Source organism: Triticum dicoccoides, chromosome 6A, assembly GCF_002162155.2.
Source record: "Triticum dicoccoides isolate Atlit2015 ecotype Zavitan chromosome 6A, WEW_v2.0, whole genome shotgun sequence".
In the NCBI taxonomy this organism is placed as follows: domain Eukaryota; kingdom Viridiplantae; phylum Streptophyta; class Magnoliopsida; order Poales; family Poaceae; genus Triticum; species Triticum dicoccoides.
In genome coordinates, this window is record NC_041390.1 from 158,478,029 (window position 1) to 158,501,512 (window position 23,484).

Consider the following 23,484-nt stretch of genomic DNA (forward strand, 5'->3'; position numbering starts at 1 on the left):
CAAGTCTTGGGCGTCTGCTCGGGCCATCGGCTAGAAGAAGCATGTACAGAAGGCCTTACTTACAAGGGCCCGAGCCGCGGCATGGTGCCGAGGCCAGCATGGATTTCAGCCAGGAGCTGTCGTCCTTCTTCTTCGGAGATACATCTTTGAAGGACTCCGGTAGCACTTTTCTTGTAGAGCTCTCCGTCGTGGACCTTGTAGGCTTTCAAGCGCCGAACAATGCAGCGAGCCTCATTCTGGTCCGCCGGGAGCTCTCGCCTATTAAGATAGGCCAAGAATGGTTCGGTCCATGGGGCAATTACTGCCATTATTAGATGGGCCGATGGTGTTATTTCGGTGGCTGGGCCCCCGATGATATCGGTATTTGTTTAGAATCTGGGGGTATAGTCGGATCCGGACTAGTGTTGTCGCGCTTGTCCTGCCATACCACAGATGGCTTGAAGAGCCTTTCCAAAAAGATGTTAGGCAGGACGGGGTCACGCTTGGCGCCCATGCGAGCAAGGACGTCTGCCGCTTGATTACTCTCTCAAGCCACGTGATGGAACTCGAGTCCCTCGAACCGTGCTGATATTTTGAGTACGGCGTTACGATAGGACGCCATCTTCGGGTCCTTGGCATCGAAGTCTCCATTTATCTGGGATATTGCGAGGTTTGAATCCCCGCGCACCTTGATACGTCCATTTTGCATCATGCTTTTATATCGATATTTATTGCATTATGGGTGGTTATTACACATTATGTCACAATACTTATGCCTATTCCCTCTTATTTTACAAGGTTTACATGAAGAGGGAGAATGCCGGCAGCTGGAATTCTGGGCCAGAAAAGGAGCAAATATTAGAGACCTATTCTACACATCTCCAAAAGTCCTGAAACTTCACGGGAGCACGTTTTAGAATATATAAAAAATATTGGGCGAAAGAAGTACCAGAGGGGGCCACCCACCATCCACGAGGGTGGGGGCGCGCCCTACCCCCTAGGCGCACCTCCCTGCCTCGTGGGCCCCCTGATAGCCCTTTGATGCCCACCTTTGTCTATATGGAGTCTTTTGTCGAGGAAAAAATCATAAGCTAGCTCACGGGACGAAACTCCGCCGCCACGAGGCGGAACCTTGGCGGAACCAATCTAGGGCTCCGGCGGAGTTGTTCTGCCAGGGAAACTTCCCTCCGGGAGGGGAAATCATCACCATCGTCATCACCAACGATCCTCTCATCGGGAGGGGCTCAATATCCATCAACACCTTCACCAGCACCATCTCATCTCAAACCCTAGTTCATCTCTTGTATCCAATCTTTGTCTCCAAACCTCAGATTGGTACCTGTGGGTTGCTAGTAGTGTTCATTACTCCTTGTAGTTGATGCTAGTTGGTTTACTTGGTGCGAAAATCATATGTTCAGATACATTATGCATATTAATACCCCTCTGATTATGAACATGAATATGCTTTGTGAGTAGTTACGTTTGTTCCTGAGGACATGGGAGAAGTCTTGCTATAAGTAGTCATGTGAATTTGGTATTCGTTTGATATTTTGATGAGATGTATGTTGTCTTTCCTCTAGTGGTGTCATGTGTACATCGACTACATGACATTTCACCATTGTTTGGGCCTAGAGGAAGGCATTGGGAAGTAATAAGTAGATGATGGGTTGCTAGAGTGACAGAAGCTTAAACCCTAGTTTGTGCGTTGCTTCGTAAGGGGCTGATTTGGATCCATATGTTTCATGCTATGGTTAGGTTTACCTTAATACTTCTATTGTAGTTGCGGATGCTTGCAATAGGGGTTAATCATAAGTGTGATGCTTGTCCAAGGAAGGGCAGTATCGAAGCACCGGTCCACCCACATATCAAATTATCAAAGTACCAAACATGAATCATATGAACGTGATGAAAACTAGCTTGACGATAATTCCCATGTGTCCTCGGGAGCGCTTTCCTTTATATAAGAGTTTGTCCAGGCTTGTCCTTTGCTACAAAAAGGATTGGTCCATCTTGCTGCACCTTATTTACTTTTATTACTCGTTACCCGTTACAAATTACCATATCACAAAACTATCTGTTACCTATAATTTCAGTGCTTGCAGAGAATACCTTGCTGAAAACAGCTTATCATTTCCGTCTGCTCCTCGTTGGGTTCGATACTCTTACTTATCGAAAAGGCTATGATAGATCCCCTGCACTTGTGGGTCATCAAGACTCTTTTCTGGCGCCATTGCCGGGGAGTGAAGCGCCTTTGTTAGGTGGAATTTGGTAAGGAAAAATTTATATAGTGTGCTGAAATTTATTGTCACTTGTTACTATGGAACACAATCCTTTGAGGTCCTGTTCGGGGTATCTTCACCCCGAACAGTAGAGCAAAGAGTTGCTCCTCAACCTACCGAACCTACTGAAAATGTTTACTTCGAAATTACTTCGGGTATGATAGAGAAACTGCTAGCTAATCCTTTCACAGGTGATGGAACATTACACCCCGATTTGCACCTAATCTATGTGGATGAAGTTTGTGGATTATTTAAGCTTGCAGGTATGCCCGAGGATGTTATCAAGAAGAAAGTCTTCCCTTTATCTTTGAAGGGAGAGGCATTGACATGGTTTAGGGTATGTGATGATATGGGATCATGGAACTACAACCGATTGAAATTTGAATTTCATCAGAAGTTTTATCCTATGCATCTTGTTCATCGTGATCGTAATTATATATATATAATATTTGGCCTCATAAAGGAGAAAGCATCGCTCAAGCTTGGGGGAGGCTTAAGTCAATTTTGTTATCATGCCCCAATCATGAGCTCTCAAAAGAAATGATTATTCCAAATTTTTATGCTCGGCTTTCTCTCAGTAATCGTTCCATGCTCGATACTTCTTGTACTGGATCTTTTATGCTGAAGACTATTGAATTCAAATGGGATTTACTGGAAAGAATTAAACGCAACTCTGAAGATTGGGACCTCGACGAAGGTAAGGAGTCAGGTATAACACCTAAGTTTGATTGTGTTAAATCTTTTATGGATCCCGATGCTTTCCGTGAATTTAGCACTAAATATGGACTTGACTCTGAGACAGTAGCTTCTTTCTATGAATCCTTTGCTACTCATGTTGATCTCACTAAGGAGAAGTGGTTTAAATATAATCCTCCCATTGAAGTAAAAGTAGTTTCACCTATTAAAGTTGAAGAAAAGACTATCGCTTATAATGATCCTGTTGTTCCTACTGCTTAATTATATTGAGAAACCACCTTTCTCTGTTAGAATAAAGGATCATGCTAAAGCTTCAACTGTGGTTCGTAAGAGTAATACTAGAACACCTACTCCCTCTGAGCAAATTGAAGTTGAACCCAGTGTTGCTATGGTTAAAGATCTCTTGGCCGATAATATTGATGGGCATGTTATTTACTTCTGTGATGAAGCTGCTAGAATTGCTAGACCCGATACTAAAAATAAACATAGACCTGTTGTAGGCATGCCTGTTATTTCTGTTAAAATAGGAGATCATTGCTATCATGGCTTATGTGATATGGGTGCTAGTGCAAGTGCAATACCTCATTCCTTATACAAAGCAATTATGCATGATATTGCACCTGCTGAGATAGAGGAAATTGATGTTACAATTAAGCTTGCTAATAGAGATACTATTTCACCCGTTGGTATTGTTAGAGATGTTGAAGTCTTGTGTGAGAAAGTTAAATATCATGCTGATTTTCTTGTTCTTGGTTCCCCACAAGATAACTTTTGTCCCATTATATTTTGTAGACCCTTCTTGAATACTGTTAATGGTAAGATAGACTGCAATAAGGATATTGTTTCTGTTGGTTTAGGGGATATGTTTCATGAATTTAATTTTGCTAAATTTCATAGACAACCCCATGATAAAGAATTTCCTAGTAAAGATGAAATTATTGGTCTTGCTTCTATTGCCGTGCCTCCTACTGATCCCTTAGAACAATATTTGCTAGACCATGAAAATGATATGTTTATGAATGAAAGAAGGGAAATAGATGAAGTATTCTTTAAACATGGACCTATTTTGAAACACAACTTGCCCGTTGAAATCCTAGGTGATCCTCCTCCACCCAAGGGTGATCCTGTATTTGAGCTTAAACCTTTACCTGATACTCTTAAATATGCTTATCTTGATGAGAAAGAGATATATCCTATTATTATTAGTGCTAACCTTTTAGAGCATGAAGAAAAGAAATTATTGAAAACTCTGAAGAAGCATCGTGCTGCTATTGGATACACTCTTGATGATCTTAAGGGCATTAGTCCCAGTCTATGCTAGCACAAAATAAAATTAGAGAAAGATGTGAAGCCGGTTGTTGATCACCAGCGATGGTTAAATCCTAAGATGAAGGATGTGGTAAGAAAAGAAATACTAAAGCTTCTGGAGGCAGGTAGAATTTATCTCGTTGCTGATAGTCAGTGGGTAAGTCCTGTCCATTGTGCCCCTAAGAAAGGAGGTATTAATGTTGTTCCTAATGGTAAATATGAATTGATCCCACAAAGAATTGTTACAGGTTGTAAAATGGTAATTGATTTCCGCAAATTAAATAAAGTCACTAAAAAGGATCATTGCCCTTTACCTTTTATTGATCAAATGCTAGAAAGATTATCCAAACATACACATTTTTGCTTTCTAGATGGTTATTCTGGTTTCTCTCAAGTACCTGTGTCAAAAGAGGATCAAGAAAAGACAACTTTTACTTGCCCTTTTAGTACATTTGCTTATAGACGTATGCCTTTTGGTTTATGTAATGCACCTGCTTCCTTTCAAAGATGTATGACTGCTATATTCTCTAACTTTTGTGAAAAGATTGTTGAGGTTTTCATGGATGATTTCTCCGTTTACGGAACTTCTTTTGATGATTGCATAAGCAACCTTGATCGAGTTTTGCAGAGATGTGAAGAAACTAATCTTGTCTTGAATTGGGATAAGTGCCACTTTATGGTTAATGAAGGTATTGTCTTGGGGCATAAAATTTCTGAAAGAGGTATTGAAGTTGATAAAGCTAAAGTTTATGCTATTGAAAAGATGTCGTGTCCTAAGGACATTAAAGGTATAAGAAGTTTCCTTGGTCATGCCGGTTTTTATAGGAGGTTCATTAAGGACTTCTCTAAAATCTCTCGGCCTCTGACTAATCTCTTACAAAAAGATGTTCCTTTTGTCTTTGATGATGATTGTGTAGAAGCATTTGAAATACTTAAGAAAGCTTTGATTTCTGCACCTATTGTTCATCCCCCTGATTGGAATTTAGCATTTGAAATCATGTGTGATGCTAGTGATTATGCTGTAGGGGCTGTTCTGGGACAAAGAGTTGATAAGAAATTAAATGTTATTCAATATGCTAGTAAAACTCTAGACAGTGCCCAGAGAAACTATGCTACTACTGAAAAAGAAGTTTTAGCAGTGGTATTTGCTTGTCATAAGTTCAGACCTTACATTGTTGATTCTAAAGTAACTGTTCACACTAATCATGCTACTATTAAATATCTTATGGAAAAGAAAGATGCTAAACCTAGACTTATTAGATGGGTTCTCTTGCTACAAGAATTTGATTTGCATATTATTGATAGAAAGGGAGCTAAGAACCCCGTTGCAGACAACTTGTCTAGGTTAGAGAATGATCTTGATGACCCACTGCCTATTGATGAGAGCTTTCCTGATGAACAATTAGCTGTCGTAAATGCTTCTCGTACTGCTCCATGGTATGCTGATTATGCTAATTATATTGTTGCTAAGTTTATACCACCTAGTTTCACATACCAGCAAAAGAAAAGGTTCTTCTATGATTTAAGATATTACTTTTTGGAAGACCCACATCTTTATAAATAAGGACTAGATGGTGTTATTAGACGTTGTGTACCTGAGCATGAACAAGAACAGATCCTATGCAAGTGTCACTCCGAGGCTTATGGAGGACACCATGCTGGGGACAGAACTGCACATAAGGTATTGCAATCCGGTTTTTATTGGCCTACTCTCTTCAAGGATGCCCATAAGTTTGCCTTGTATTGTGATGAATGTCAAAGAATTGGTAACATTAGTAGACGTTAGGAAATGCCTATGAATTATTCACTTGTTATTGAACCGTTTGATGTTTGGGGTTTTGATTGTCTGGGACCGTTTCCTTCCTCTAATGGATATACACATATTTTAGTTGCTGTTGATTACGTTACTAAGTGGGTAGAAGCTATTCCAACTAGTAGTGCTTATCATAACACCTTTATTAAGATGCTTAAAGAAGTTATTTTTCCGAGGTTTGGAGTCCCTAGATACTTAATGACCGATGGTGGTTCACATTTTATTCATGGTGCCTTTCGTAAAATGCTTGATAAGTATGACGTTAATCATAGAATTGCATCTCCATACCATCCATAGTCTAGTGGTCAAGTAGAATTGACTAATAGGGATCTTAAATTAATTTTGCAAAAGACTGTTAATAGATCTAGAAAGAATTGGTCCAAGAAACTTGATGATGCATTATGGGCTTATAGAACTGCATACAAAAATCCTATGGGTATGTCTCTGTATAAGATGGTTTATGGAATAGCATGTCACTTACCTCTCGAACTAGAACATAAGGCATATTGGGCCATTAAAGAGCTCAATTATGATTTCAAACTTGCCGGTGAGAAGAGGCTTTTTGACATTAGCTCACTTGATGAATGGAGAACCCAGGCCTATGAAAATGCCAAACTGTTTAAAGAAAAAGTTAAAAGATGGCATGATAAAAGGATACAAAAACGTGAGTTTAATGTAGGTGATTATGTATTATTATACAACTCTCGTTTAAGATTTTTGCAGGAAAACTTCTCTCTAAATGGGAAGGTCCTTACGTCATCGAGGAGGTCTACCGTTCCAGTGCCAGAAAAATCAACAACTTCAAAGGCACAAATCCGAAGGTGGTGAACGGTCAAAGAATCAAACATTATATCTCAGGTAATCCCATAAATGTTTAAACTAATGCTATTGAAACTGTAACCCCAGAGGAATACATAAGGGACACTTTCCAGAACGTTTCAGACTCCGAAAAGGAATAGGTACGTGGTACGGTAAGTAAACCGACTCCAAAACAATTCTAATGGCAATTTTTCTCTATTTTGGAATACTTAAGAAAATACGAAAATAAGAAGCAGTCCGGGAAGGACACGAGGCGTCCACGAGCGTGGAGGGCGCGCCCTACCCCCTGGGCGCGCCCCCTGCCTCGTGGGCACCTCGTGTGCTCTCCGGACTACGTTTTCTTGCATGATACTTCATTTGGTCGGTAAAAATTCATTATATAATCTCCTAAAGGTTTTGACCACCGTATCACGCAAATATCTCTCATTTTTGTTTCGATCTATTTTCTGTCAGGGTTCTCAAGGCCATGCATCATGTCGTCTCCCTTCTCCTCCAACAATGAGGGCAACGATGCTTCGCTAATGAAGATAGAGCTAAAGAGAGAAGATCCCGGAGAGATCAACAAGGATGATGGGATCAAGAAGGCCTTGGGAGATCAAGTTCCAGCAGTAGTAGACGAAGAAATCCTTCAACCTCATCATAATCTCTTTACCTCAACGGGGATTGAAGCTTCCAAGATGATTGAGTTAGCTCACATTCAAAACAAGTATCTCACAAGTGAAAATATTTTGTTGAAGGAGCATATCATCACTCTCAAGGGCATTATCCACAAACTGGAGGACCTCCTACGCTCGATGTGCGACTACCCATCATCACCAACACCTTCTTCACCAACAAAGAAGAACTGAGCATTGGGTATGGGCACTCCCCTTGGCAACTGCCAAGCTTGGGGGAGTGCCCCGGTATCGTATCACCATCACCTTTATCTTTACTGTTTTTCTTAGTTCGATCCTTTTGGTAATATCTTGATCTAGTAGAATAAAGTTTTAGTATGATCTAGTTGTGAGTTTTGCTTTATGATCCTTCTATGTAATCGAGTTCGTGAGTTATATATAATAAAGATTAGTGTTGAGTCAAGGGCTTGATTATCTTGCTATGATCTTGAGGGAATAAAATAAAAGAGAAGAAATAAATAGAGCATATGGATCTTATGGAGAGTAATGACTTCACATATAAAGAGTATGATGAATAAAAATTGTTGAGAGTTGACAAGCATAGTTTTGGTCATCGTTGCAATTAATAGGAAGTAATAAAGAAAGAGAGGTTTTCACATATAAATATTCTATCTTGGACATCTTTTATGATTGTGAGCACTCATTAAAATATGACATGCTAAAGAGTTGACGTTGGACAAGGAAGACAACGTAATGGGTTATACTTTCTTACATATGAAATAAATTATATTGTCATGGATCATCCAACATGTTGAGCTTGCCTTTCCCTCTCATGCTAGCCAATTTCTTTGCACCAAGTAGAGATACTACTTGTGCTTCCAAATAACCTTAAACCCAGTTTTGCCATGAGAGTCCACCATATCTACCTATGGATTGAGTAAGATCCTTCAAGTAAGTTGTCATCGTTGCAAGCAATAAAAATTTCTCTCTAAATATGTATGACTTATTAGTGCGGAGAAAATAAGCTTTACGATCTTGTGATGTGGAAGAAATAAAAGCGATGGACTGCATAATAAAGGTCCATATAACAAGTGGCAATATAAAGTGACGTTCTTTTGCTTTAAGATTTCATGCATCCAACCACAAAAGCACATGACAACCTCTGCTTCCCTCTGCGAAGGGCCTCTCTTTTATTCTTGTCTTATACTTCATGCAAGAGACACGGTGATCTTCACCTTTTCTTTTTATGTTTTATCCTTTGGCAAGCACTATGTGTTGAAAAGATCCAGATATATATAGCTAATTGGATGTGAGTTTTCATGAACTATTATTGTTGACATTACCCTTGAGGTAAAAGGTTGGGACGCAAAACTCTAAGCCCCTATCTTTCTCTGTGTCCGATCAAAACTTCATACCCATAAATATTGCGTGAGTGTTAGCAATTGTGAAAGACTAAATGATAGTTGAGTATGTGGACTTGCTGAAAAGCTCTTATATTGACTCTTTCTAATGTTATGATAAATTGCAATTCCTTCAATGACTGAGATTATAGTTTGTTAGTTTTCAATGAAGTTTATGATCCGTACATGAAACTGTGAATGAATTGTTACTTTAGCATAGGAGATCATATGACAATATATGTATATGTTGATGTTCTAACAATGATCATGATGCCCTCATGTCTGTATTTTATTTTTATCGACACCTCTATCTCTAAACATGTGGAAATATTTTTCGATATCAGCTTTCGCTAGAGGACAAGCAAAGTCTAAGCTTGGGGGAGTTGATACGTCCATTTTGCATCATGCTTTTATATCGATATTTATTGCATTATGGGATGTTATTACACATTATGTCACAATACATATGCTTATTCCCTCTTATTTTACAAGGTTTACATGAAGAGGGAGAATGCCGCCAGCTGGAATTCTGGGCTGGAAAAGGAGCAAATATTAGAGACATATGCTGCACATCTCCAAAAGTCCTAAAACTTCACGGGAGCACACTTCAGAAAATATAAAAAATATTGGGCGAAAGAAGTACCAGAGGGGGGGTCACCCACCGTCCATGAGTGTGGGGGCGCGCCCTACCCTCTGGGCGCGCCCCTGCCTCACGGGCCCCCTGGCAGCCCTTCGATGCCCATCTTTGGCTATATGGAGTCTTTCGTCGAGGAAAAAAAATCATAATCTAGCTCACGGGACGAAACTCCACCGTCACAAGGTGGAACCTTGGCGAAACCAATCTAGGGCTTCGGTGGAGCTATTCTGCCAGGGAAACTTCCCTCCGGGAGGGGGAAATCATCACCATCGTCATGACCAACGATCCTCTCATCGGGAGGGGGTCAATATCCATCAACATCTTCACCATCACCATCTCATCTCAGACCCTAGTTCATCTCTTGTATCCAATCTTTGTATCCAAACCTCATATTGGTACATGTGGGTTGCTAGTAGTGTTTATTACTCCTTGTAGTTGATTCTAGTTGGTTTACTTGGTGGAAAAGCATATGTTCAGATCCATTATGCATATTAATACACCTCTGATTACGAACATGAATATGCTTTGTGAGTAGTTACGTTTGTTCCTGAGGACATGGGAGAAGTCTTGCTATAAGTAGTCCTGTGAATTTGGTTTTCGTTCAATATTTTGATGAGATGTATGTTGTCTTTCCTCTAGTGGTGTCATGTGAACGTCGACTACATGACGTTTCACCATTGTTTGGGCCTATAGGAAGGCATTGGGAAGTAATAAGTAGATGATGGGTTGCTAGAGTGACAGAAGCTTAAACCCTAGTTTATGCGTTGCTTCGTAAGGGGCTGATTTGGATCCATATGTTTCATGCTATGGTTAGGTTTACCTTAATACTTCTATTGTAGTTCAGATGCTTGCAATAGGGGTTAATCATAAGTGGGATGCTTGTCCAAGGAAGGGCAGTACCCAATCACCGGTCCACCCACATATCAAATTATCAAAGTACCGAACGCGAATCATATGAACGTGATGAAAACTAGCTTGACGATAATTCCCATGTGTCCTCGGGAGCGCTTTCCCTTATATAAGAGTTTGTCCAGGCTACAAAAAGGATTGGGCCATCTTGCTGCACCTTATTTACTTTTATTACTTGTTACCCGTTACAAATTACTTTATCACAAAAATATCTCTTAGCTATAATTTCAGTGCTTGCAGAGAATACCTTGCTGAAAACCGCTTATCATTTCCTTCTGCTCCTCGTTGGGTCCGACACTCTTACTTATCGAAAAGGCTACGATAGATCCCCCTACACGTGTGGGTCATCACACCTCCAGGCGTTGTATGCCCATGGAGGTAGCCATCCGAAGACCGTGCAATAAGGCCTTGTATTCGGCTGCATTGTTGGAGTCTGTGTATAATATTTGGAATACATACTGGACTGTGTCTCCAGTGGGGGATGTTAAAATGACGCCTGCTCCTAAACCGGCCAGCATTTTAGAGCCATCAAAGTACATGACCTAATTGGAATATGTGCTGCACTCTTTAGGGAGTTCGGCCTCTGTCCATTCGGCGACGAAGTCAGCCAATACTTGTGATTTAATGGCCCGGTGTGGTTTGTATGTTATGTCAAATGGTAGGAGCTCAATAGCCCACTTAGCAATCCGACACGTAGTGTCGCGGTTATTTATTATGTCATTAAGTGGTACGTCGGAAGCCATTGTAATTGAGCACTCTTGGAAGTAGTGTCGTAGCTTCCGGGATGCCATGAATACTGCATATGCTATCTTTTGGTAATGAGGGTACCGGGATTTACATGGTGTAAGGATAGTGGATATGTAGTATACCGGTTTCTGGAGTGGGAACTTGTGTCCGTCCTCCTCTCGCTCAACGACGAGCACTACGCTCACCACCTGGTGTGTTGCAGAGATGTATAATAACATAGGTTCACCGACGTTTGGCGCGGCCAGGATCGGGTTGCTTGCTAAAAGAGCCTTTATTTCCTCCAGTATGGCCGTTGCCGCTTCCGTCCACTCGAAGTGGTAGGTACGTTGGAGAAGGCGATAAAGTGGCAATGCTTTTTCTCCTAGTCTGGAGATAAAGCGGCTTAAAGCTGCCACACATCCGACTAGTTTTTGGACCTGTTTGAGGTCGGTTGGCGTGGCCAATTGTGAAAAAGCGCGGATTTTGGATGGATTTGCCTCAATTCCTCTATTGGAAACGATGAAGCCCAACAGCTTTCCGGCGGGAATGCTGAAAACACACTTTTCCGGATTGAGTTTAATGTCATATGTCCGGAGATTGTCGAATGTGAGATGCAAGTCATCTATTAACGACTCGACGTGTTTAGTTTCGAGGACGACGTCATCCACATATGCTTCCACTGTCTTGCCGATTTGGTGCTCCAGGCATGTTTGAATCATGCGTTGGTAGGTGGCGCCGGCGTTTTTAAGCCCAAAGGGCATAGTGTTGAAGCAGAAAGGCCCGTATGGGGTGATGAATGTCGTTGCGGTTTGATCGGATTCCTTCATCTTCATTTGATGGTATCCGGAGTATGCGTCGAGGAAACACCATGAGTCGTGTCTTGCGGTAGCATCAATGATATGATCGATGCGGGGGAGGGGGAAGGGATCCTTAGGGCAAGCCTTATTGAGGTCTTGAAGTCGACGCACAGGCGCCAGGATTTGTCCTTCTTTGGTACCATCACCAGGTTTGCTAGCTAGTCCGGGTGTTTTATTTCTCTGATGAATTCGGCCTCGATTAACTTGGCTAGCTCCTCCCCCATGGCTTGTCGTTTAGGTTCAGAAGAGTGTCGCAGTGTTTGCTTGACCGGCTTATATCCGTTCAGTATATTGAGTCTGTGTTCGGCTAGCCTGCGTGGGATTCCTAGAATATTAGAAGGGTGCCAAGCGAATATATCCCAATTCTCGCGGAGGAACATTCATAGTGCGGCGTTAACCGTTGGGTCCAGTTGTCCCCGATGGAAGCTGTCTTCTTGGGGTCCGTCGGGTGGACTTGGAATTTGACTATTTCGTCTGCTCGTTTGAAAGAGGTTGATTTGGGACGCTTATCAAGGATTACGTTGTCCCTATCCACCGTGGAGCATAGTGCGGTTAACTCTTTGGCCGCGAGGGCCTCAGACAGTGCCTCGAGGGCTAGGGATGCTGTTTTGTTTTCAGCGCGGAGGGCTATGTCCGGATTACTAGCAAGAGTGATAATACCGTTGGGCCCGGGCATCTTGAGCTTCATATACTCATAATGAGGCATAGCTTGAAAGCGTGCGAATGCATCTCGCCCCAATAGGTCATGATATCCACTGTTGAAAGGGGCCACTTGGAAGGCTATCTCTTCAGACCGATAGTTCTCTGACGTGCCGAATACTACATCGAGTGTAATTTTCCCCACGCATCGTGCCTCCCGGCTGGGAATGATCCCTTAGAAGGTTGTATTACTATGCTCGATGCGGCTCCTGTTTATTTCCATTTTATTCAGTGTGTCCTCGTAGATGAGGTTTAGTCTGCTGCCATCGTCCATGAGCACTTTAGTGAGCCGAAAGCCGTCCACAATTGGATTGAGGACCAAGGCAGCTGGTGCCCGGACTGACCGGACTTTTGGTTCGCCACTGGCGTTGAAAGTTATGGCCGTGTCATTCCAAGGATTTATTTGTGCGACTTGGCAGACTTTGGCAAGGTCGCGGAGTGCCCTCTTGAGCCGATTGTTTGAAGCAAAAGTCTCAAAGACTATCAATACTTTGTGGCTGTCGTGTTCCAGGGGGAGTTGCTCCTCGGTGTTTTTGGTGAGGATATCCTCGCCGCTCTTGGCCACTTGCCGGAGCATCAAACATGCTCTAAGGCTGTGGGCTGGTATGGTATCCGGTGTCGTGTGTATTTTGCATGGCCTATCGAGCCATCCCTCTAGAACAGTTCCGCGCCCCGTGATGGGCTTCGATTTCTTTACTACTGGGACGGGCACCCCGCGAGGGTGCATCCTTTTTTCCCGGATGAGGGGTTGAGTGGAAACTGGTGGTTCCTAGCGAGCTAATTGAGCTTTCCAGACGCTTTCCATTGCGCAGTACTTCTGTATTATGGTTGCCGTCAGCAAAGTGTGATACGTGACGGCGGTTGATGGCGTTGAGGATTCCTTCATTCGTGCAATTATTGCAGAATACTGAGGTTTGGAAAAGCGCCACAGTGTTTGCTTGACCAGCTTTTATCCCGAGGACCCCTTAATCCAGGACTCCCTCACCTGGGGGGTGCCCCGAGGGGGGAAAAACCCACCAGGGCACGCCAGGGCCCCCTGGCGCACCCAAGTGGGTTGTGCCCACCTCGGTGGCCTCCCGCACCCCTTCTTTGCAGTATAAATTCCCAAATATTCCGAAACCCCTTGGGGTTAACCTAGATCAGAAGTTCTGCCACCACAGGGCTGCGTAGCCACCGAAAACCAATCTAGACCCGTTTCGGCACCCTGCCGGAGGGGGAATCAACTCCGGTGGCCATCTTCATCATTCCGGCGGCCACCACGATGAGGAGGGAGTAGTCCACCCTCGAGGCTGAGGGTTTGTACCAGTAGCTATGTGTTTTTTTTCTCTCTCTCTCTCGTGATCTATATCATGGGCTTTGTTAATATAGTCGGATCATATGATGTTTCTCCCCTCTATACTCTTGTTGTGATGAATTGAATCTTTACCCTTTGAAGTTTTGTCATGTCGTATTGAATATTCAGAGATGATAACACATGATATATGTCTTGCGGTATGAATACTTGAGGTGACAATTGGGGTATCTTATTGATTCACTTGATATATGTTATGGCATTCAACTCGCAGATTCCCGCGGTGATGTTGGGGTAATCTATGCATAGGGGTTGATGCACGTTTTTCTCCGACGGAAACTTCGGGGTCTCTTTATAGTTCTTTGTGTGGATTGAGTGTTATGAATATGAATATGCTTTCTTGTTACTCTAGTACGAACTCTAGGATAGATCGAACGGAAACAATAGATTTGTTTATTTTAGTATGAACTCTTGAATAGATCGATCAGAGAGAATAGCTTTCGGGTGGCTTCACACCCTACAAACAATTCCTATATTTTGTTCTCCGCTAATAGGAACTCGGGAGTGATTCTTTACTGTACTTTGAGGGAAAATCATGTGATCCAACTATGTTAGCACCGTTGAGAGATTGCACTAGCGAAAGTACGGACCCTAGGCCTTGTTTTTAAGCATTGAAACACCATTTTTGTGCCTGTTTACTATTTGTTACCTTGCTGCTTTTATTTATTCAGACTATAAAAATATATTTCTACCATCCATATTACACTTTTATCACCATCTCTTCGCCGAACTAGTGCACCTATACAATTTGCCATTTGTATTGGGTGTGTTGGGGACACAAGAGATTTCTTGTATTTGGTTGCAGGGTCGTTTGAGAGAGACCATCTTCATCCTACACCTCTCACAGATTGATAAACCTTAGATCATACACTTGAGGGAAAATTGCTACTGTCCTACAAAACTCTGCGCTTGGAGGCCCAACACATGTCTACAAGAATAAAGTTGCATAGTAGACATCACGGTAGCATCGCTGGCAAGAATGAACGGGTTTGCATGATCTGCCATCGTTGTCCTGCTAACACAGGTCTTCCTGTAATCATCAACCTTTAGATGACCAAGAGGGATCCATGCGCACTTGAATAATGCCACCTTAACTTTCACATAGTTAAGCTCCCAAATCTCTTTGATGGTTCCATAGCATACCCTTTTATCAGCTTCATCTACAGTCATGAATTCTATTCAAACAACGTTGTTATGATATGAGGTCTTCTAATCACGTTCCTCAGTGTAGAACGTGTATCCATTTTTGTCATATGCTTGGTACATCAACACCGTAGGTGATGGCTTTTGTGCCAACCACGTAGCAATGTCATCGATGGATCCTTGTGCCAAACGATTCTTCAGCCATTCGGCATAGTTCTTAGTGTGCTCCTTCATCCCCACATCTGATGAAGTCACCATTGGTAAGAAGCTTTGGCATATCTCTGCCATGTGTTCTTCGGCATAAGCGCTGAGAATTGGGCTGTTAAGCAGTACCGTCAAATGGGCTTTCTCTGCCAATTCTCCGGGTGCAGCCATTTGCGTACCAGCGAGTACAGGCTTACCTTCCAGCCTTCCCTCATGGCGGGAGAGGGGCAAACCTATAGGTCTTTGTTTCATGTATTTAGTGCAAAACTCAACCACCTCCTCTGCAGTATAACCTTGTAGGATGCTTGCCTCTAGATGGTTTCGGTTCTGACAAAAGCGCTTCAGTATTCCCATGAACCGCTCGAAGGGATACATGTTGCGAAGAAACACAGGACCACAATACTTTATCTCGTCGACAAGGTGCACAGTGGGATGGACCATGACATCAATGAATGACGGTGGGAAAAACATGTCTAGGGTGGAAAATATTCTTGCAATATCATCTTGCATATGATCCAACTCTTCAGGATCTACAACTTCCTGCCATAGTTGGTTGAAGAAATCAAAGAGCTCAATGAGTGCGTTTCTTATATCTTTGTCCATCAGATTCCTGATGGCCGCCGGGAGGATTTGTGTCAACATTACATGGCAATCATGTGACTTCATGTGTCCCAACTTCATTTTACCTAAGCTCACATCCACGAGACTTCTGATGTTTGCGGAGTAGGAAGAGGGTTTCTTAATTGACAACAAATAGGTGAAGAACTGTGCTGCTTCTTTTGTACTAAAATTGTAACTCCGGCGAGCTTTGATGAATTTGTCATCATCTTCTGCTTCACTATTGCGTTTTGATTGATCAACAAGCATATCGAGCCGTCAACCGTCACCATCCTTTCTTTTACCTTTAATCTTGAGCAGAGTACCACGGATGCTTTCACATACGTTCTTCTCTACATGCATGACATCGATGCAGTGACATACACGTAGAATGTCCCAGTAAGGTAATTTCCAGAACACCCTCTATGAGCCGGACTAGCCCTGATTACACGCGGGAAGCCCCTGGTACCGTCTAGGAGGGCTTGATTATCAAACCAATCTCATGTATATGTAGTGGTGCACTGGACTCATCTAACCATGTCCGTGGTCTTGACGACCTGTCATTTTTTCTGGTTGGTGAGGCCGTCTAGTGCTCGGTGGCTAAAGCCGCCGCACATTCTTCCACGCATAGAGCATGCTTAGTATTTCCTCTAACTGTGATGGTGCCACGTGGACCGGGCATCTTAAGCTTGAGAGAAGCGTAATGCGGGATTGCATTAAAACGAGCGAAAGCCGCTCTTCCGAGTAGTGCCTGATAGCCACTTCGGAATGGAGCGATGTACAAATTTAACCTTTCGCTTCGGAAGTTGTCGGAAGAACCGAATACAACCTCTAGTAATAGAGAGCCCGTGCAGCGGGCCTCTAGGCCTGGTATTACTCCCTTGAAGGTAGTAGTACGGTGGCTTACTTTTGATGGGTCTATCCCTATTTTCGGACTGTGTCCTGATATACCAGGTTTAGACCACTGTTGTCGTCCATGAGGACTCGTGTGAGATGGTATCCGCTTATTATTGGGTCTAACACCAAGGCAACCAATCCTTCGTGTCGGATGCTTGTCGCGTGATCCCCGGGATCAAAAGTGATCGGGCAGGCCAACCAGGGGTTGAACCTAGGGGTGACGGGCTCTATGGCGCATGTGTCTCGGAGTGCATGTTTGCTTTTCCTCTTTGTCACATGGATCATGTTGACTATTTTAACCTCTGGTGGGAATTTTTTCTGTCCTCCAGTGCTTTGCTAGCGAGGTCCATCCTCGTCTTTGCTTGGTGTCTCCCCCCCTTGTGTTCGGCGTTTAGCTTACCGGCCTGCTTGAAGACCCAACATTCTCTGTGGGTGTGATTTGCAGGTTTATCGGTGGTGCCATGAATCTTAGTTTGCCAAGAATCTTGTTTAGGCCAGATGGTCCATCTCTGCTGCCTTTGAAAGGCTTTTTCCGCTGACCCGGTCGAGAGCCCCTGTATCCGGCGTTTATCGCCGTATTATGTGGGCTATCCTCTTTATTTCAATGCTTGCTTTTATTGTGTTGTGGATTTCCATTGCCATCCCTAACTTCAGATCTGCTTGGGTCGCTGGTGCTGCTGCGGGCTAACCAGCTGGCTTCGCCCGAGCAAAAGCGGGTCATGAGACTTGTTAGAGCTGCCATTGTTCTCGGTTTTTCTTGGCCGAGGTGTCTGGCGAGCCATTCGTCTCGGACGCTGTGTTTGAAAGCTGCTAAGGCTTTGGCGTCCGGACAGTCGACGATTTGGTTCTTCTTGGTGAGAAACATGTTCCAAAGCTTTCAGGCGGACTCTCCCGACTGTTGAATTATATGACTTAAATCGTCTGCATCTGGAGGTCGGACGTAGGTCCCTTGAAAATTAGCCCGAAAAGCGTCCTCGAGCTCCTCCCAACTTCCAATTGAGTTTTCGGGGAGGCTTTTCAGCCAGTGCCGAGCTGGTCCTTTAAGCTTGAGGGGCAAGTATTTAATGGCATGGAGATCGTCTCCGCGAGCCATATGGATATGGAGGATAAAGTCCTCAATCCAGACCCCAGGGTCTGTGGTCCCGTTGTACGCTTCTATGTTCACTGGTTTGAATCCTTCTGGGAATTCATGGTCCAGCACCTCATCGGTGAAACATAGGGGGTGTGTGGCACCCCTGTACTTGGATGTACCATGGCGTTCAGACAGTTGTGCTATTTGGTTTTGATTTTGTGCCGGAGCACGCTTCCTAGATCCATAGATGGATCTGGTCGCACCGGATTTTTTGGCGCAAGTCCTCACGTACATCGTGTGTTGACTTATGTGCGTATTTGTTATCCGCTCTATCGCGGTCACAAGGTGGTGGGTCCGGTCATTTGGCCATTTCATTATTTGGCTGTGTGGGCTCTAAGGCCTCGTCATCGAATTCGGGCAACAGCTTGCGTTTTGGATAGCTCTTTGTCACCATACTTTGCTTCCCTATCGAGCACTTTGTTCCACCTGGTGTTGAATGTGTTTTGTGCGGCCTTAAGCCTTTGCTTCTGCTTCTTCAGACTCCTCGTTGTGGCAATAAGCCTTCTGCGGAGGTTCTCTTGCTCCAAGTGCGTTTCTGGGATGATGTGTGCATCTTCGTCTGGACTGTTTTCCTCCCCAGATGGGGTTGATGAGGGTTATCCTCGGCATTGCCGTGTTCGGACGTTGGATCCGTACTATGTTCGCCGCTTGCAGCTTCATCGTGCTCTCCTCCCGGGGCAATGTGGTCGTCGTTTCCTCTGGAGTCGACTGGAGTGTTATTTTCTCTTGCGCTGTTATCGTTGTTTTTTCTATGGTGGGACTTAGAGAGGCGCTGCTGACGTTGGCGCTTGGGTTGCTTCTTGGAGGGGCCATCCTCCGTTGTATCTTCGCCATTGCCTTCTTTGGGTGTATCCACCATGTATATGTCATGTGATGAAGTGGTTGTCCGGCGCCCTGTGGGCGCTGGATCCTGTTCTTCTCCTGCATCTTCGTCCATGCCATCGATGTCTTCGGAGTCGAGGTTGAGCATGTCGGTTAAGTCGTCGACAGTGGCTACTAAGTAGGTGGTGGGCGGGCAACGAATTTCTTCGTCGTCCGTATCCCATTCTAGCCGGACATAGTTCGGCCAAGGTTCTCCTGACAAGGAGAGAGATTTTAATGAATTTAGCACATCACCGAAAGGCGAGTGCTGAAACATATCCGCAGAGGTGAAGTCCATGATCGGTGCCCAGTTGGATTCGATGGGTCCGGATGCAGGCGGCTCGGAGTCCATGGCCAGAGACGAATCCAGTGGTTCGGAGACACGGCTCTCGTAAGGGGTGAAGTCAGTATCCGGCTCCATCGCCACTGAGAGTGCAGCCTCCATGGCAGGGTCTATCCCTCCGTCCTTGGATGGCGCAATTTGCTCCAGATTGAAGGACGGAGGAGTTGCAGATGCGATCTCCCGAACACTGTCCGACGGCAGAGTTATGTCGTGTTCGTCGTGACTGTGCAGCGCACCTGACACGGGCTCGAATCCGTCGAAGATCAAGTCTCCGCGGATGTCAGCAGTGTAGTTTAAGTTTCCGAATCTCACCTGATGGCCAGGGGCATAGCTCTTGACTTGCTCCAGATGGCCAAGCGAATTGGCCCGCAGTGCGAAGCCGCCGAATACAAAGATCTGTCCGGGGAGGAAAACCTCACCCTGGACCACATCGCTATTGATGATCGAAGGAGCCATCAAGCCTTATGGTGACGACACAATGGAACTCTCAATGAAAGCACCAATGTCGGTGTCAAAACCGGTGGATCTCGGGTAGCGGGTCCCGAACTGTGCGTCTAAGGCGGATGGTAACAGGAAGCAGGGGACACGATGTTTACCCAGGTTCAGGCCCTCTTGATGGAGGTAATACCCTATGTCCTGCTTGATTGTTCTTGATGATATGAGTATTACAAGAGTTGATCTACCACGAGATCTTACAGGCTAAACCCTAGAAGCTAGCCTATGGTATGATTGCATATGTTGTCCTACGGACTAAACCCTCCGGTTTATATAAACACTAGAGGGGCTAGGGTTACACAGAGTCGGTTACAAGGGAGGAGATCTTCATATCCGTATTGCCTAGCTTGCCTTCCACGCCAAGGAGAGTCCCATCCGGATACGGGACGAAGTCTTCAATCTTGTATCTTCATAGTCCAACAGTCCGGCCGAAGGATATAGTCCGGCTGTCCGGAGACCCCCTATCCAGGACTCCCTCAGTCACCATCCTTTATTTTACCTTTAATCTTGAGTAGAGTACTAAGGATTCTTTCACATACGTTCTTCTCTACATGCATGCCATCGATGCAGTGACATACACGTAGAATGTCTTAGTAAGGTAATTCCAGAACACCAATTTCTTCTTAAACACTTGACCCTTGGGTGTTTATTTCACCGTCAAAGGGTGGTTCTTGCCAAGTACAACATTAATTTTTTTAGCCATGTTCTGGACCACCTCCCCATCATAGGGTCTTGGGCCCACACCTACCTCTGTCGTACCATCAAATTCAGCTTCATCTTTCGATATGGGTGATTTTTCCGTAAGAACCTACGATGATGCAAATACACAATTTTGTGCGAGTTGGGGAGTCTTTTGCTAGTTGTCCTATCCATGCATGTTACACACCCTACATCTCCCTTTGTTTTGCCCCAATGTGTTGCCTAATGTAGGCATATCTTGAATGGTGTGCACCAGCATCACATGTAGATCAACGATCTCCTTTTTGTAAGCATGCATCATAACATTTTACAGCACGCGCATCTATCCACACTGTCAGCAGTTCTTTTACTAGTAGCTGAAAGTAAATGTCGATGTCATTTCCAAGTTGCCTTGGGCCTTGGATAATCATTGACATCATAATGTATTTTTTTTCATACACAACCAAGGAGCTAGGTTATATATGCACACAAGCACCGACCATGTGCTGTGATTGGTGCTCATAACGCCAAAAGAATTCATCCTATCAGTACACTCCCCGCGCCTTATACTTCTAGGATCCTTGGAAAAGTCTTCTAACTGGTTGTCAATTAATTCCCACTGAGCCCCATCTTTCGGGTGCCTCATATACTTATCTGCAATTCGCTCATCATGATGCCACGACAACCTCTTTGCCTCTCTAGGGTTTGCAAACAAACGCCTCAACCTTGGAATTAGAGGCAAGTACCAAACAACCTTGAATGGGATTCATGTCTTTACCTCATCGTCCAATTTGTACTTGTCATTTGCTCTCATGTGCTTGTATTGTGCATGCTTGCATGTGGGACATGCATGCAAATCTTTGTACTCACCACGGTACAATATACAATCATTCACACAAGCATGTATCTTTAGTACTTCAAGTTCCAATGGGCAATCAATTTTCTTCGCTTCATTCATGCTTTTGGGGAGCACATTATCTTCTGGAAGAATTTCTTTGAAAAGACCTAACATATTTGTGAAGCCCTTGTTTGATAGGCTGTTTGCTGCTTTAAATCTGAGAAGCGCCAGGGTGGCACTCAACCTGGAATATATTTTTTTGCAAACTGGATATAATTCTTTCTTGGAGTCCACATCAATGGTTGGGAGATCCTTGTACCCAATCGTATCCTTTTTGGGCCCTCGAAATATGCAATCATAGCAGCAAAATCTAGCATATCAAGATCGTCGTCATCTGCGTCAATGTCTTGGTTTTCCTGTGGGCGTTTCGGCTTTCCGGTGTTCCATTGGGAGCTTGACGCCTCTGCCCTCATGTTAGATTCAACATCCATGTGACACTGATCAGGGTTTGGCATCTTGCAGCCCTGGGTATCTTCATCCATGACCTCCTCTTCACCGGGTCTGGTCCAATGTGTATATCCATCCATGAATCCCCGAGAGACTAAGTGCCACTGGACATGTGCAACTTGATGTGACTTTGTATTGGCACAATCAGTACATGGACACATGATGTAATCCACATCACCAATTCTCCTCTTTGTACTTTCAGCCAAATTCATTAACTCTGTCATGCCACTGATAAAATCCGTGGTTTTCTGATCCTTCATCCATCGAGATCGTTCCATCTGCACCACATGAATGGCAATTAAAAACAAAATGACAACATTAATAAACGGATTAAATGCTGCCCAAAGATGTGTGCATAAATCACAAGGTTTTATTTTCATAATTACCGAGGGCACTCCATATTGTTATCCAGACATGCAATAACAAAAATTAATGGCCAATCAATTTACATGCAGAGTACTAGTACAACACTACCCTTAGGAATTGAATACCTTAATTAAGCCACTCATGAAAAGAATACCTTAATTAATTAGCCGCGCAGTGACCTCCACCTACCAGACAGAGAAGCGCGATGCGGCGGCACACCGAGACAGCAGGGTTGAGGAGCAAAGCTTAGTGCGGCTGCCGCCTGATGTTCGACCTCCACTATCCCGCCATCGACCGTGATGGATGTGCTCGAATCACGCCGCCGCCGACCTCGATGGTTGAGCTCCTCCTATCTCCCACCGCATACCGAGGATTGACCTCCTATGATGCCGCCACCGCCCATCGACCCAGGATTGACCTCTTCTCCGGTAGCCGCTGCCTAGGCCGCCGCCGCCATCTCTATATGTAGAGCGGCTATTTTTTTACGGATATCCGCAGAGCGGCTGTTTACATGGTATCACACTGCGGGTTACTCGGTTGGCAAACTCAAGAATCTTGATGGGTTTCTCCTCGTAAGTCAGGTCACTCTCCAACTAAATTGCCTCCAGGGGCACTGTATCTCTCAGAGGAATATCGACCATCTCCGCATGGCACTTCTTCAACTGGGAAATGTGAAACAAAATAATGAAGTCCTGAAAAACCTTCGGGTAATTCCAACTTGTAGGCAACTTCACCCATGCGTTCCAAGACTCTGTATGGCCCCACAAACCATGGTGCGAACTTTCCTTTTACTCCAAATCGTTTAACTCCTCGAAGTGGCGACACACAAAGATATGCTCTATCTCCGACTTCATAGGTTACCTCCTTGCGTTTAGTATCAGCATAACTCTTCTACTTGGACTGAGCTATCTTGAGTCTGTCACGGATCAACTTGACCTTCTCCTCCGAATCCCTGTTTAAATCTGGTCCAAACAATTTATGGTCTCCGACTTCATCCCATATCAATGGTGTCCTGCACCTCCTTCTGTACAAAGCTTCGAAAGGGGCCATCTTCAAACTGGTTTGGTAGCTATTGTTGTATGAGAACTCTACATTAGGTAAATTATCATCCCAACTAGATCCATAATCTAGTGCACAAGCTCTCAATATGTCCTCCAGAATTTTATTAACTCTCTCGATCTGCGCATCTGTCTGCGGATGAAGGGTTGTACTGAAATCTTGCCTGGTACCCAAAGTTTCATGTAACTAATTCCAAAGCTTTGCGGTAAACTGTGTTCCTCTATCTGATACGATGGCCCTCAGAACTCCATGCAGACATAGGATCCTGGTCAGATAT